Genomic DNA, 14,209 nt, shown 5'->3' on the forward strand with positions numbered 1-14,209 from the left:
CCGTTCCTGGCGCATTTACCAAGGGTAATCGAACCAAGGATCGAATCTATGCCTTTTGCTTTGCCTAAATATAATCTAAGAATTTATTCTAACTCTAAATGCACAAAGAATCATGCTTGTGCAATACAAAAATGTATGCTCCTTTTGAAAATTGATTTGGAAATTTCCAAGTATTCTGAGATGAACTTGGAAAGGAAGTGAAGGAATGATTGAATCTAACTTAGAACTTGGGATAGATCAGAGAAGTTCTAAGTTTTTGAAGTAAATCAAAGTTTTGGGAGAATGAATCTTGACTTGGAGAAAGAATGATCTAAAGCTTTGAAATGAAAAGGAAATGAATTTTCAAAGTCAGAAATGGACTTTGAATTTAATCATGGATTTTAGGAGAAGAAGATGAAATTTTAAAGTGATATTGGCTTTGAATCTTAGAATGGGTCTGAGAAAATCAAATGGTGTTTAATAATGGAAATGGATTTTTAAAATCCGAATTAGATCCGAAAATAGAATTAAAATCCAGAATTGGAATTGGATTCTGAATCCTCAAAAGAATGGGATCCAAGGTTTTAGAATCTAAGATGGATTTTTGGGTTCTGGATCCTGAAATGGAATGGATCTGAAATCTGAGATCCAATGTGGAGTTGGGTTCTGGATCCTAAGATAGATTGTGGATCTGAAGTCTGAGATCCAATGTAGAGTTGGACTCTGGATCCTAAGATGGATTTAGATCTGAAGTCTGAGATCCAAGGTAGAGTTGGACTCTGGATCCTAAGATGGATTTGGATCTGAAGTCTGAGATCCCAGGTGAGATTGGATTCTGGATCCTAAGATGGTTTTGGATCTGAAGTCTGAGATCCAAGGTGAGATTGGATTCTGAATCCTAAGATGGTTTTGGATTTGAAGTCTAAGATCCAATGTGAATGTTGAATCCTGGATCCTAGAATGGGTTTGGAGTTTAAATTCAAAAGATGAATCAAGAATTTCAAAGTTAAATTGAACTTTGATTTTGATTGGAGTTTGAATCTGGAATTTAGAAGATGAATCCAGAATTTCTAAATTTGAATTGGATTTGGAAAAATGAATTGAATCTTGAATATACAGGTGAAATTTCAAAGTTAATATTGTACTTTAAGGTAGAATTTGGAATTTGGAATACAACATGATTCTGAAGTTTCAAAGTCAAATTGGACTTTGAAATATGATTTGAATTTTGAATATAAAATGAATTTGAAATCTCAAAGTTAATTTGAACTTTGAGATTGAAAATAGAATTTTGAAAATTTGAAAGAATGAATTGGATTTTATAAGAATAGATTGAGGAAGATATTTACATCACTTGGAGTTTTTGAAAAAAGAAATTTTGAAATATGATGCAATTCTATCCTAAATGATGAATGAATTTAAAGATTTTGAATTTAGATTTTGAAAAGCTATCTTATTCTTCAAATGAATTAAAACAAGATTGAAGATATAATACATCCTTGACTATGGTCATTGAATGTATTATATAATAATCTATATTTGAATTCAAAAGAAGAATAAAACACATTTGGTGCTTTTATAGAATTTAAAATGAAATTAACTCTCAATATACCCTGACTATGGCCATTGGTATATATTTTGGGTCAATTTTAAGTTAAATTCTAATAAAAGGAGAAGATTTTTAAGGAAAATATGATGAGTTTTTGAAAATGGATCCAGTGTGGATCCGGTGTTATTTCGTAAAAGATAAAAATCCTAAGTTTTGTCCACACCCTGACTATGGCCATTGATGTGGATCATCAACTTAGGACTAATTACCTCTTACAAAATGGTGCACGTGCCATTCATGTTTCACCATTTGTGAGAATTTGAGAAATAAAGGCAAAAATGCATGAAAACAAGCAATTCATGATATTTACAATGCTCATTCATTCTATCTAAACAGGAAATGTAGAGTTTTTCATTAAGGTCTAACTTATTACATCATTAACTGGAAATTGAAATCTTAATTCAAGAAGAAAGATAGCCTTTTTCATATATCTCCTGCAAAATGTAAGTTAGTACAAGGCAAATAGAAAAGCGAACATGTAAGAAGAAGCATCATATTGGAATCAGCATGCATATGGTTATACTGTATGAGTATATAGATGTTTAGAGTGAATGTGCATAATATATCCTATATTGCCTATATGGAGTAGGAAAAGGGTTTTTGTATCTAAAGAATGCATTTAGCTGGGAATAACACCTATGCTAGTTAAAGAACATATATTATATCTAAACTAAGCATGGAAAATGTAGGTCATGTACATAGCTAAAATAAGGACAGCTTAGTGCAGTGGGTAATGAAATGAGATGAAGTGGCAGATAAATAAATGGCAAAGATGGTGATGTAGTGGAAGATATGAATGTGCAGTAGAAAAGTGAATGCAACTGGCAGCAGTGATGTGCAATAGTGCGGCTATATAGGAGGGGCTGCTGTGCAAACAACAAATTTGCTACGGATATTCTTGTGAGCATTACTGTGAACATCACAGCTGGTAAGGGTTCTGCTGGTGTATAGTGCCTAAAAAAAAATGAGCTACAGGAGATAAGCTGGTAATAAGGGTATTACCTGTCAGGGGGCAATGGGTGAATCTGAGAAAGAAAGTATGAGCATGATATGCAAGGTTATGACAAATGACTACTACTATAAAAAGGGGAGGTTAACAGTGTTATGACAACATTATCAGGTTTTGGGAGGATGAATGAGGCTGTAGATAATTAAGAAAAAAAAAATGTAATTGCTGTAAAGGTTACAGCTAGTGGATATTGTGAAGGGTGAGGAGTATGGCCATTATATAGTTTAAGAGGAAGTAACATGGATAAATGGATGCTGGGCGAGCCACTGTGTGTGCAGGATCACATAAAAAAAAAATACAGATATACAGAAGAGAATTAATGGGAAAGGCATTATGAAAATAAAAAGAATGTTAAGATGACCGTTTTAAATCTAAGTACAAAAAGGATTATACCATATTCAATAAAACCTGATTCCTAAAGACAGTAATAATAATAATAAATAATAAATAAAAAAACTCAAGTAGAGGTAAGGAAACTAAAAAAAATGTACATGGGATGCAATAGAGGAGTTATAAACATACTTAAATGAAGAACTAAGTGGCACAAGCAAGTGTATTGGTGAAAGGATGGTAGTTGGAGGAGTGGCCCAAAATTTAGATCTCAGTTGTCTTTCCTATTGTCCCCAGGAAGGATTCTTACCAGGGCTGCCACATTCAGGTCTTGCTTCTCAGCAGATGCTGTGGAGAAAAGAGAATTTACTAATTATCGCAGGGAGCTGAGCTTATCAACGACTGAATTGGAGATGATCCTCTCTGTAGGCGCAGATCATGTAGTTTGTTGGCTAATCTTTCCGAGGAGTAAACAGATCGCTATTTTGCTTGGTGGACTGATTCCTGTTGTATCTATGAAAACATTGCATCAAGTGGAGTTAAATGCGCCTCTGAGTGTTCATGCTACTAACAAAAGATGGTTACCCTGCTGACATCCCAACTTCATTCACGATAATGATCGACTTCTTCTGAATCAGGCCATACAGATGACCTCTGCTATGAATTGATCATACAGGGATTTGGTATCCCTGATTCACCCTCAAATTATATGAGTAATACTGACAGGTTGCCTTCTTGATTGAGACTTCAGCAGGACATCTTTCTACAGGTGATGGGAGATATGCTATAACAGATAATTAGAATGAATATATGCAATAACAATGGGATTTCATCCTCTTTACAGACGTTAGAAACACTATATCTTACAATAAAAATCCAGTCTGATATATCATTGATTTCCTCTGGTAAAACTGGTATACATCAAACATGACATCTGTCCTTATCAAAAATATCTTAATATTGGAAGGTATGCAGTAGAAGAAAAGATGGGGATAGAATCAGATGTTGGGGATGATTTGGAGCTTATCCCATAATGAAGTCAGATTGTAGTAATCTTTAAGAAGAGCAATTGTACAAAACATTAAAACGTGAGCATAGATTTTATGTCACGATGAAACATGAACCCCTGCTGCAACGATTCATATGCCTTAGATCGAAATCAGCCAAAAGCGAAAAAAAAAAAGAAACAGGGGTTAGTGTAATCATAAAAATCTTGAACACAGAACGTGATTATGAATCAGGACAGATCGTCTTTCAAAAAAAAAAAAAGGCATAAAAATTGACGACACCAGAATGAACGTTGCGTCAATGGGTGGAAAATATCTTTCCAGACTCCCCTTCGTCAGCTTACCGTGAACTAATCTTCACGAGGGTTCAGCCTAAATTAAGGGATCAATACCCATCAGTTAAGGTTTTTTTTTTGTATTTAGAGAACAATGCGATGGAGGAAAGTAAAAAAAAAAAAGAAAAAGAAATATTAGGACTGAATCAAGAAGATGGTTGAAGATAACAGTGATAACTAATGTGAAATCAGATAATCTGTCATTAAAGGAGGAGTACATCTTACGATCGAAAAACCCATATCCAGAGGAGAAGACAAAAAATCATGAATCAATAAAAAAAAAGGTAATAATGATAAAATAATAAAATAAAAAAATAAAAAAAGGGAAATGAAACTCAAGCAGATTGCATAGAGGTATTGAATGTAAACAGGAGGAAAACAAACAAATTATGAAACAGAAAGAAGAGGAGGGAGAAAATTTTTTGTTGGAACGCCTCTGTTCCACTTGTTATTGCTTATCTGCAATCTGATTTGCTATAGGCAAATCAGAATTGAAGGGTATGCGTTAATGGGTGAAGCAAAGTAAAATAAAGGAAAACGAAAGAGAAAGAAGCAAAAATATATATATATAATAGAGGGAACGGGGAATACAATCCGAAAGGAAGAGATTCAGGTAACGAAAAGAAGAAAGAAAGGAAATGCAAAACAAAAACAAACAATGAAAGAAAAAAAAAAGGAAAGAAATTGAAATTCAGAAAAGATGAGAGATACGCACTTACTGGTAATCCTGCTGGTATTCGATCGGTCCTTTGCTGGTTGAGGAGGAAGCACCAAAAGGGTATTGTCGCATAAAAGTTGATGAAAAATGGCTTGAGAGGAGTGGAATGGAAGGGATCCTTCAGAAAAGACCTGTAGCCGCAGCTTCAGGGTGTCTGGTTTCCTTTGTCTTGCAGGGAGTAGATGGACGGCGACCGTGGATTTGCATAGAAGCTCCGATGATGATGGGTTTAATGGATGCTCCAGCAGAAAGACCGATGCTCGATGATGATGGATTGTAAATCAATGTTCGCCACTCGAAGATTTGCTGGAGTTTCAGACTAATGGACTTTTTTCACCAAGGAAATGAGAGGAAAGACAAAGGGGAAATGAAGAGGATTAATGGAGCTTTGGGATTTATTGTGTGAGACTGAATTGTTGTATCGAATGTTCAGAAAGAAAATGGATGCGTGAATGTAGATGGAATATACCGAAAAAAGATGGATCCGAAGAAAGAAAAGAGGAGCCTGATGGTGGAATGAAATTGGATGTTCGATTCAAGGAAGATGGAGTGGTGAAAGACGAATCGTGAATGAGAAGAAGGGTGCGGGGGTGAGAAGCGGTCGTGAAGGAGAAGAAGGTGGAGAGGTAAAAGACGGATCCCCCAACGGGGTGTCCTGCGAGCTCTTTTTAGAGAGGAGAAGAAGGTTCGGGAAGGTGGTAGAGGCCGTTGGGGATCGATGGTGGAGGAAGGCTTCGGAAGATGGAGGGCGATGGAGGGTGCGCACATGGAGGAGGTGAAGAGGGGAATGGAGAGAGGGCGGCTGAGGGTTTCGGCCTTCTTCTCCTTACAAAAAACCCTAAACAACGATTTTGTAGATGACCCCCCTCTGATTTTCCGGTATTTACAAAGAGGGGGCTCCCGAGGCTTTTAGCAAAAAAAGATGATTTTTTTTTTTTAAACCCATTCGTTTTCCTTGAAATTTTTCCATTTTTTTGGTTTTTGTTTTATTCTATTATTTATTTATTTTTTGTAAAAAATCCTAAGATTTACGAGAAATAAAGATTTTAAAAACTGATATTTACAAAAGAGAGTCTTTTGAGAATTCGGATTCTTATTTTTGAATTTTTTCTCAAAGAAGGGGATCGGATCCAATTTGGATCAAAATTGGGTCAGATCTAAGACTTTGGGTCCGAATTCTAACGAATCCAAGGGATGAATGAAATTTTTGGTTAAAAATTTACCCGATTATTCAGAGGGCGGAGGTCAGGGGCAAAAAGGTCATTTTTGGATTTTTTGGAAAATTTGGGGTGTTCACAGGCTTGATGGTGGCATGTTGTAGATCTATGTACTGGGATTTTAAGTTGATGTGATATATATTTGCAGGGAATATAAAGGCTTAGCAAGAACGAATAATGTAAGTGCTGATGACAGGGATAATGCATAAAAATTGAAGATACAATGGCTGGATGACTAGTATGTAACTAGAGCATAAGTAAATCTGAGGGTCAATATATTATGCAACCAATCAATGAATCAAGCAAATAAAACAAACAAATGAATCAATGGATTAGACAAGCCATTAATAAACCAAGCAAATGGATATTACAGTAACAGAGTGTTGGTTGGTATGTTTCACTGTTTCCCCATTCCAACAACAAATGAATAGGTGAATCAGGTTAACGAAGAGTGAATCAGTGAAACAATAAATGAATCAGTGAATCCAAGTTCTTCTTATCACACTAAACAATAAAGAAAGCTTATGATAAAAAGTAAAACTAAATAGTAAAGAAAGCTTATGCTAAACAGTAAAACACAACAGCAAAGAAGGCTTATGTTAAACAGTAAAAAAAAAAACTAAACAGCAAAGGAAGCTTATGATACTAATGTAAAGAAAGGGAAGAGAAAGAATGAATAATCCGAGATGAGAGGGAGTGAGGAACACATAGACGTCATGGCAGAGGGGACGAAAAGAAAAAAAAAATGTTCAGTTATTTCAATTGAATATGACTCGAGTATATGGGTCTTTACCATCTCAGATCAATTGGCACTCAGTGAATTAGATTGAATGGGATTCAATCATGCAATTTTTTTTTTAGATTAGACCAATCGATGTTCCAAAGCTTGAAACAAATATAATTCAAAAGTTGATCCCTTATCATAAAAACTAGTATTAGAATGAAATGCAACCTCATCAACTGATAGAGAGACCTCGAAGTAGTGTAATGGAAGATCTCTGCAAAGTGAACTGTTATCATCGCAAAATTTTTCCCCTCCCTTGCGAGAGAGAAACGAATTCCGCGAGTCAAACTCGACCAAAGTTTTGAAAATTGTTTTGAAAATTTACTCGCCTCCGTTTTGAAAATTTGCGGGAAAATTCCATGGAATGGGATCCGCCTGTCGGTACGAGGTTCAACCGTTCCTGGCGCCTTTACCAGGGGTAATTGAACCAAGGATCAATTACGTGCTTTAACTTGACTCAAATATCTAAATTATGCTCTATTTTTCCTAGAATGCACAGAGAATCAGGCTTGTGCTATGGAATTTTGAAAATAATGCAAGTTTGAGAAAATATGATGTTTGCTTTGGAAAATTGAAATGCATTTAGAAAAGGACTGGAAAATGCTTGAAAATGGAATTCCTGGGAAAATCATTGAATTTTATTGGAAATCAGAAATTTGCATTGGAAAGTGATTTCTCAGGAAAATTTGAACTTTAGAAAATCGATTTTGAAATTTGGAATTGCTTTTCTGAGAAAATAGATTTGAGAATTCTGAGAAAATCAAGAAATTCATTGGAAAATGACTTTTGAAATGGAAAATGAATTCTCAAGAAAACTGGAAAATATGAGAAAATAAATTTCTAAAAACTTGGGATTTTGAAATTTGAGAATTTGAAAACATAGGAAAATCTTGATTTGAACTTGGGAAATGCTTTGAAATGTCATTTGAAAACTTAGGATTTTGAGAAAATCAGATCCTGAGAAAGACTTGGAAATTCTTGAGAAAATTGAATTTTCTGAAATTGAAATTGGAAAATGAGTTTGAAATAATGCAATTTGAATGATATGAATGAATGAATATGAATTTGAAAAGGGAATTTCATTGAGGAATTGGGAAATCCTTTTAAAACTTTGAAAAATGCAGTGCATTTTGAAGTTAGCCTAAGTGTGTAGGCTGAATGTGGCTAATACGAAGATCATAAATCTTGGTTTTCTTCGTATTCTGACTATGGCCATAAATACGAATCCCACCGAGTTTATAAACTCCATAAAAGCTTGTGCACGTGCCATTCGTGTAAACCATAGTGAATTTGAAACAAATATGCATGAATCATACATCACATATTAAAATTTGCATAAATTAAACTATATGCAATGCAACCCTATTCTAAGCAGAAATGTAACTCTTATTCCAAATTATTACATTTGATGTTACATTAAATTGAAATAAAATAAGAAAATAAAATCTTCTTCTTGAATATTCCTGCAAAACTAGAAAACAAGGTTAGCACAAAAATGTAGGTTTTTCTGAATTTATCCGAAAATATGGGAAATTATCGGATATTATTCAGATATAAACCCAAAATCATACCCCCTTTGATATAAACATGATGAATAATGAATAAATTTCGAAAATAAACTTGAAATTCGAAATTGGGGTCAAAATGACCAAAATACCCCTGATGACCTTGAAATCAGGGTTTTCTGAAAGAATTTTTGTAAATTTTGGAAATTTGAAAATCAAATGAAATAAATCAAACATAATATGATGAAATATGATGATATGCATGAAATTTTGGGAGAATTAGAAATTGAAATTTCGAAATTTAGGTCAAAATGACCAAAATACCCCCAATAACAAGACTATGGCCTTGAAACCAGGGTTTTCTGAAATAAATTTTGCAAAATTGAAAAATATGAAATGCAAAGGAGATTAAAATTAACCCTAATATGATTCTACATGCTTATGTACATGATAAAAACCCTAAAATGGCGAAAATATCATAAAATATCGAATTTAACCTGAAAATATCATAAAATGGCGAAAATGGCTAATTTTTTTGTATTTTTAAATATGGAAATTCAAATAAAAACCCTAAATTTCATGATTTTTGCCTAAAATATTGATTCTAAAGGGGATTTAGGATATCAAACTTCCATAAAAATTTCCCAAATTTTATGGGATGACAGATGACAGTAAGGCAAGGATTTTTGCCTTTTACACTTTCTGTTTTTGACCTATGATCGGAGCTGTGCCACTCCGGCAAGTCGGATCGGAATCCGACGACTCTAGGAAATGAAGGAAACAGACAGGTTTTGGTAGAAAATGTGGTAAAAATGGCAGACAGATGGGGAAATGGCTGAAATTGTGGGAAAATGTCCCTGACAAACATAGGAAGATTTTATATTTTGACACTATTGAGATTCGGGTTACGGTTTGGAAAAGGGAATGCTGTTATCAGAGATCTAAATCTCTGGAATTTCTGGACATTGGAATCTGTTAGACAGAAAGAGAAAATCCGGGAAAATTAATGAAACAGATTCAAAAATTCTCAAATTTTGGGAAATGTCAGTAAATTATGTTAGGAACAACTTTCATGTTGAAATTTTTTGCAGACGGGCTACAGATTTGGCGGACTTGATGCATTAGGGTCTGTCTATACCCTGACAAAGGAAAATCAAGATTTTCCCAGGGAGCTGGGAAATCCGATTTTTGACAGAGGACAAAATTAATTAGAAAAACTTAAAAATTTCTAGATCATTAGTATATTCAATCATAAATCCAATGTGATTTTTGGAGAACAATCCGGATCTCCCACGAGGGTGGTGTCAGAGGTTCTTGTCTGCTAAAGCAGAAATTGGAATTTCTGAGAAGTCCAAAACCCAAATTAGGATTTTGCTTTGTTCATGGGGTTACAAAACTTGAATGAAGCCATTTTTTTTTACAGGAAAGTAAGAACATATAAATCTAACAATATTAAAATTTCAAAAATTTATTGATGGAATGTTAAACAAGAAATGATGACTGGACTGAATGCTTAATATTCAAACCTATAGACTCTAGTCAAAGCACTTACAAAATATGCTATATGAATAAAACATTAATTCAAATAACAAAATGAACTTAAATGCAATGTAAAAACTATATGGGAAAAGATAAAACGAAAATGTAAAGAGGCATAAAGTATTTCATTGATTTTGGCTATTGAGAGGAGGGACTTGATCCATTTGCCGGACATATCCCTTCCTCTATGCAGCCCACAATCATGAGAAGCCCATGAAGTTCTAAAAAAAAAAAAACCAATAGAGCATATGCAGGCTTACCTTAGATTGGTTTGGATCAGCTGGAGGTCTTGCTGCTATGGTGAAGGTGATGAAGGCTGAACCTTAGCCATATGATTGTGGTGTTGAAGTGGTGGCTGGATCGGTTGAAGGGGAGGCAGCCTTGGTGCAGTTGAAGGTGCAGCAAGGTGGGCTGCTAGAAGGCTGCTGCAGGTGGTGAGGATGGTGCTTCAAAGTGGCTTCAATGGCTGGGAGTTGCAGCCAAGGATAGCTGCAGCCAAAAGAGAGAGAGAGAGAGAGAGAGAGAGAGAGAATTGAATGGGGAGAGATAGCAGCCGTAACTCTCTTTTTCTTTTTTCTTTTTTTTGGTTTTCTTAACTTAGGGAAGATTATGTCTTTCCCTAAGTTCTTAGCTTTAATTAGGGAAGGAAAGGGAAACAGCCTTTACGTGAATGGCTGGGCAAGAGGGAGGAAGGAAGGGAGAAAGGGAAGAAGGAAAGAAAGGGAAGAAAGAAGAAAAAGAAAAGGAAGAAAAAGAAAAAGAAAAGGAAAGAAAGAAAAGGAGGGAAAAAGGAAAAGGGAAAGAAAAACATGGGGAAAAAAAATGGAAAGTGGGGCTGGAGGTTTGGGTGACCACCTTGTGGGTCCCACCTTAGGAAGAATAACATAATAAAATAAATAAATAAATAAAATAAAATAAAACAAACAACAAAAAAATAAAAAAAAAGACAATTTTTTTTTCTTTTCTTATAAATTAAAACAAGAGAATGCAAATGGATGGGCCATCTCAGAGCGGGTCCAAATTTTGATTTTGAAATTCATTTTGATGATTAGAGGGGTAAAATAGTCTTTTCAAAAAGTTTCCAAACAAAACGAGCTATTTTTGGCAGTTTTTGAAACGAGCTCAGATTTTGAAGTTCAATACCTCATTGCGAAGCAAATCCAGTGTAGAATTTGAAAATTTGATTTTGAAAGAAATCCAGATTGTTTTTTTTGAGAAAATATTTCCAAACGAAACGAGCTATTTTTGGCAGTTTTTGAAACGATCGCGAATTTTGAAGTTTAATAGCTCATTGCGAAGCAAATTCAGTGTAGAACTTGAAAATTTGATTTTGAAAGAAATCGAGATTATTTTTCTTGAGAAAATATTTCCAAATTTAGACTCCCGTGGTGAAAATGTCAATTTTGGAAACCTGAGGTTTGAAATTGATTTCTGAAAACTTTTAAAACTCAATATGGATTGAAATTTATAAAGCTGGAGTTCTGGACTTCGAAAATGAAATGAAATGTGATGAAATGTTATGAAATGCTGAGAAATGATATGAAATGATGAGAAATGACATGAAATGTTATCCGAAATGCTAACCTTGAATAAAGAATTTTGGATGTCACACCCCGATTGACACTTGTACCAGTTTAAAAAGCATTAAAATTGATAAAATTTGCAAAATAGCTCAAGAAATGGTTTTCGGGACTCTACTGGGTCAGAGTGACACTAAAAATTGGGGTTCGAGCTGGATTGAACTGAGATGAGCTGGGTTTTAGAGTTTCAGAACTCAAATGAACTGACCAGGCACTGACTCAACTGACCTTTCCGACTGAATTTTCAAGAAAAGTTGCCATTTTTAGAGAAATGGTACGGAATGATCACTAGAGTGAAGTGAATTACGAACCTGAACTGGGTTTGAGCTAGAACAAAGGTCAGTAATACTGATATGAACTAAAATCAAAGCTTGAACACTAGCTCAATTGACTGAACTCAGCTCAATTTCAGCTGAAAGAGCTAAAATGGACTAAAATGGGCTCCTAGACACTTGGAAATGGTTTTGAACTGAAACTGGAGCACTTGAACTCCTGGTGAGCTCAAGTTAGACTCTGAGGAACATGACTGACTGGGAATGACTGACTCAAAGACAATTTGTTTGGATTTGAGTGAGAAATGAGCTCATTTCTGAAGAAATGATCCCATTTTGGCAGGAATGGTCAGAAATGAAAATGGCTTTCTCACTATGATTTCAAATGAGCTTGAAATGACTGATATTCTAAATGTTTTGAACTCACCAATGAGATTGGTTGACTCCGACTGACTGGGGTCTGGGATGACCTAGGGGTAAAATGGTAATTTTCCTAGTGAAAATGGGTAAAATGGTGATTTTCTGAAACTGACTCAGGGTTTGACTCCTACACTGACCTAACAAGGTTGGCACTGCATGAGGGGGGTTGTTTGAGAATGGATGTGGAAAATTTGGGGTGTTTACAGATGCCCCTCTTTGCTACTAAGCCGGCTTGAAGACGAGCTTAGTGGCAAAGAAAAACACACCAAATTTTGGCTATAAAAATGCCCCAGTTAGAAGGATCCGACTGGATATGAAGATATTAGCCCTGATGAAAATGGTAGATATGAAATGGAGAATAAAGAAAAAAAAATTTACTTCAAAAGAAGTGAGATTCAGGTTTTGCCCTTAACCTGGATGGGACGGGCAATACCTCGTGTAGAAACGAAGCTCAGGTTTGACCCTTAACCTGACCGGGGAATGAAATACCTCATCAAAGGAGTCTCAGGTTTGTACCCTTATCCTGATTGGGAGGAAAATGAAATACCTCATCAAAGGAGGCTCAGGTTTGTACCCTTATCCTGATTGGGCGGAAAATGAAATACCTCATCAAAGGAGGCTCAGGTTTGTACCCTTATCCTGATTGGGCAGAAAATGAAATACCTCATCAAAGGAGGCCCAGGTTTATACCCTTAACCTGATCGGGTAGAAAATGAACGAAATCCTCGAAAGAAGAGACCGTGATGGCACCTTCGGATTTCCGCACAATGAATCCGATAGGGGTTTTGCAAAAAGAAGGAAATTGGGGTCCCTAAAGTTTGAAAAGGGATTGATTTTGGGCGTCTCATTGCTGAGACTAAATAACTTTTGAAATTGTCTTTTGCTGAAATTGGTGGCTTAACCTCAAGCCGAAATTGGACTGTCTATGGTGGGACAGTGGGGACACAGGGAAGTGTGCGAATCTGAGAGCCCGTGCGCTCAGATTATACCAAAGAAGGGAAGGAATCTTGACAACTCCCGTTATCAATTCCTAAAAGGGATAACAACTGATGTCAGGATGTGCCAAAGATGAACCTCAAGCTCTCGCTTCACGCCAGGATAGCTAGAAAATATTGTCAAAATGTTGAAAATTGTTGTTGATTCAAAATAATTGAAAATGATGCACATTGTTTTGAAAGTATCCCTCTTTTCTACCTGAAGTATTATCTCCGATTGGACTTAACTTCGTAAAATCAAGATTCGAATTCAAATTGCTTGCAATTGGCTTTCTTTCAAGGAAGCTATCAATTTCCCTGATATGAGCAGAAAAGAGAGTATTCTTGATATTGTGAAAGCAATTTGTGAAAGAATATTGATAATAGAATTTCACAAAATTTAAAGAGGATTCTTTGGCAGATTTGGCAGTCTGATATCCTGGAATTCTTTCTCATGACGATCTTTCTGCCTACTATATTTTTTTTTTTTGGCAGAATTAGAGCTCTCTTGGGTTTTTGGAGATTACATCATCCTTCATTTTGGAGATGTCTTGACTTTTCTCTCTTTTTTTTTTTTTTGGAAGGGTACGTCACAAACTCCTTCATCTTGGAGATGTTCCGATCCTTCTTTTTCTCTCAGGGATTATATCGACGGTTATTGGCTCATTGGTTGGAAATCTCTTGATGATAGCGGAAATTAAATATCCTTTAGGGTTTGTCGGGAGGCTCATCGGAGTCGCCTTCATCTTGACGGTGCTCTGAACTTTCCCTGGAAGGATCCGTCACAAACTCCGTCATCTTGGAGATGATTCAAATCTTCTTTGGCCCCGGGGGTCTACTCGCCTAATTCACCTTCATCTTGACGACAGTTAAGAGATCCCTTTTGCAGATATTTAATTGCAGCTTTAGGTGATTGAGGAGATATAGGGAT

This window comes from Nuphar pumila, chromosome 16 (genome assembly GCF_984573655.1).
Source record: "Nuphar pumila chromosome 16, dmNupPumi1.hap1.1, whole genome shotgun sequence".
Lineage (NCBI taxonomy): Eukaryota > Viridiplantae > Streptophyta > Magnoliopsida > Nymphaeales > Nymphaeaceae > Nuphar > Nuphar pumila.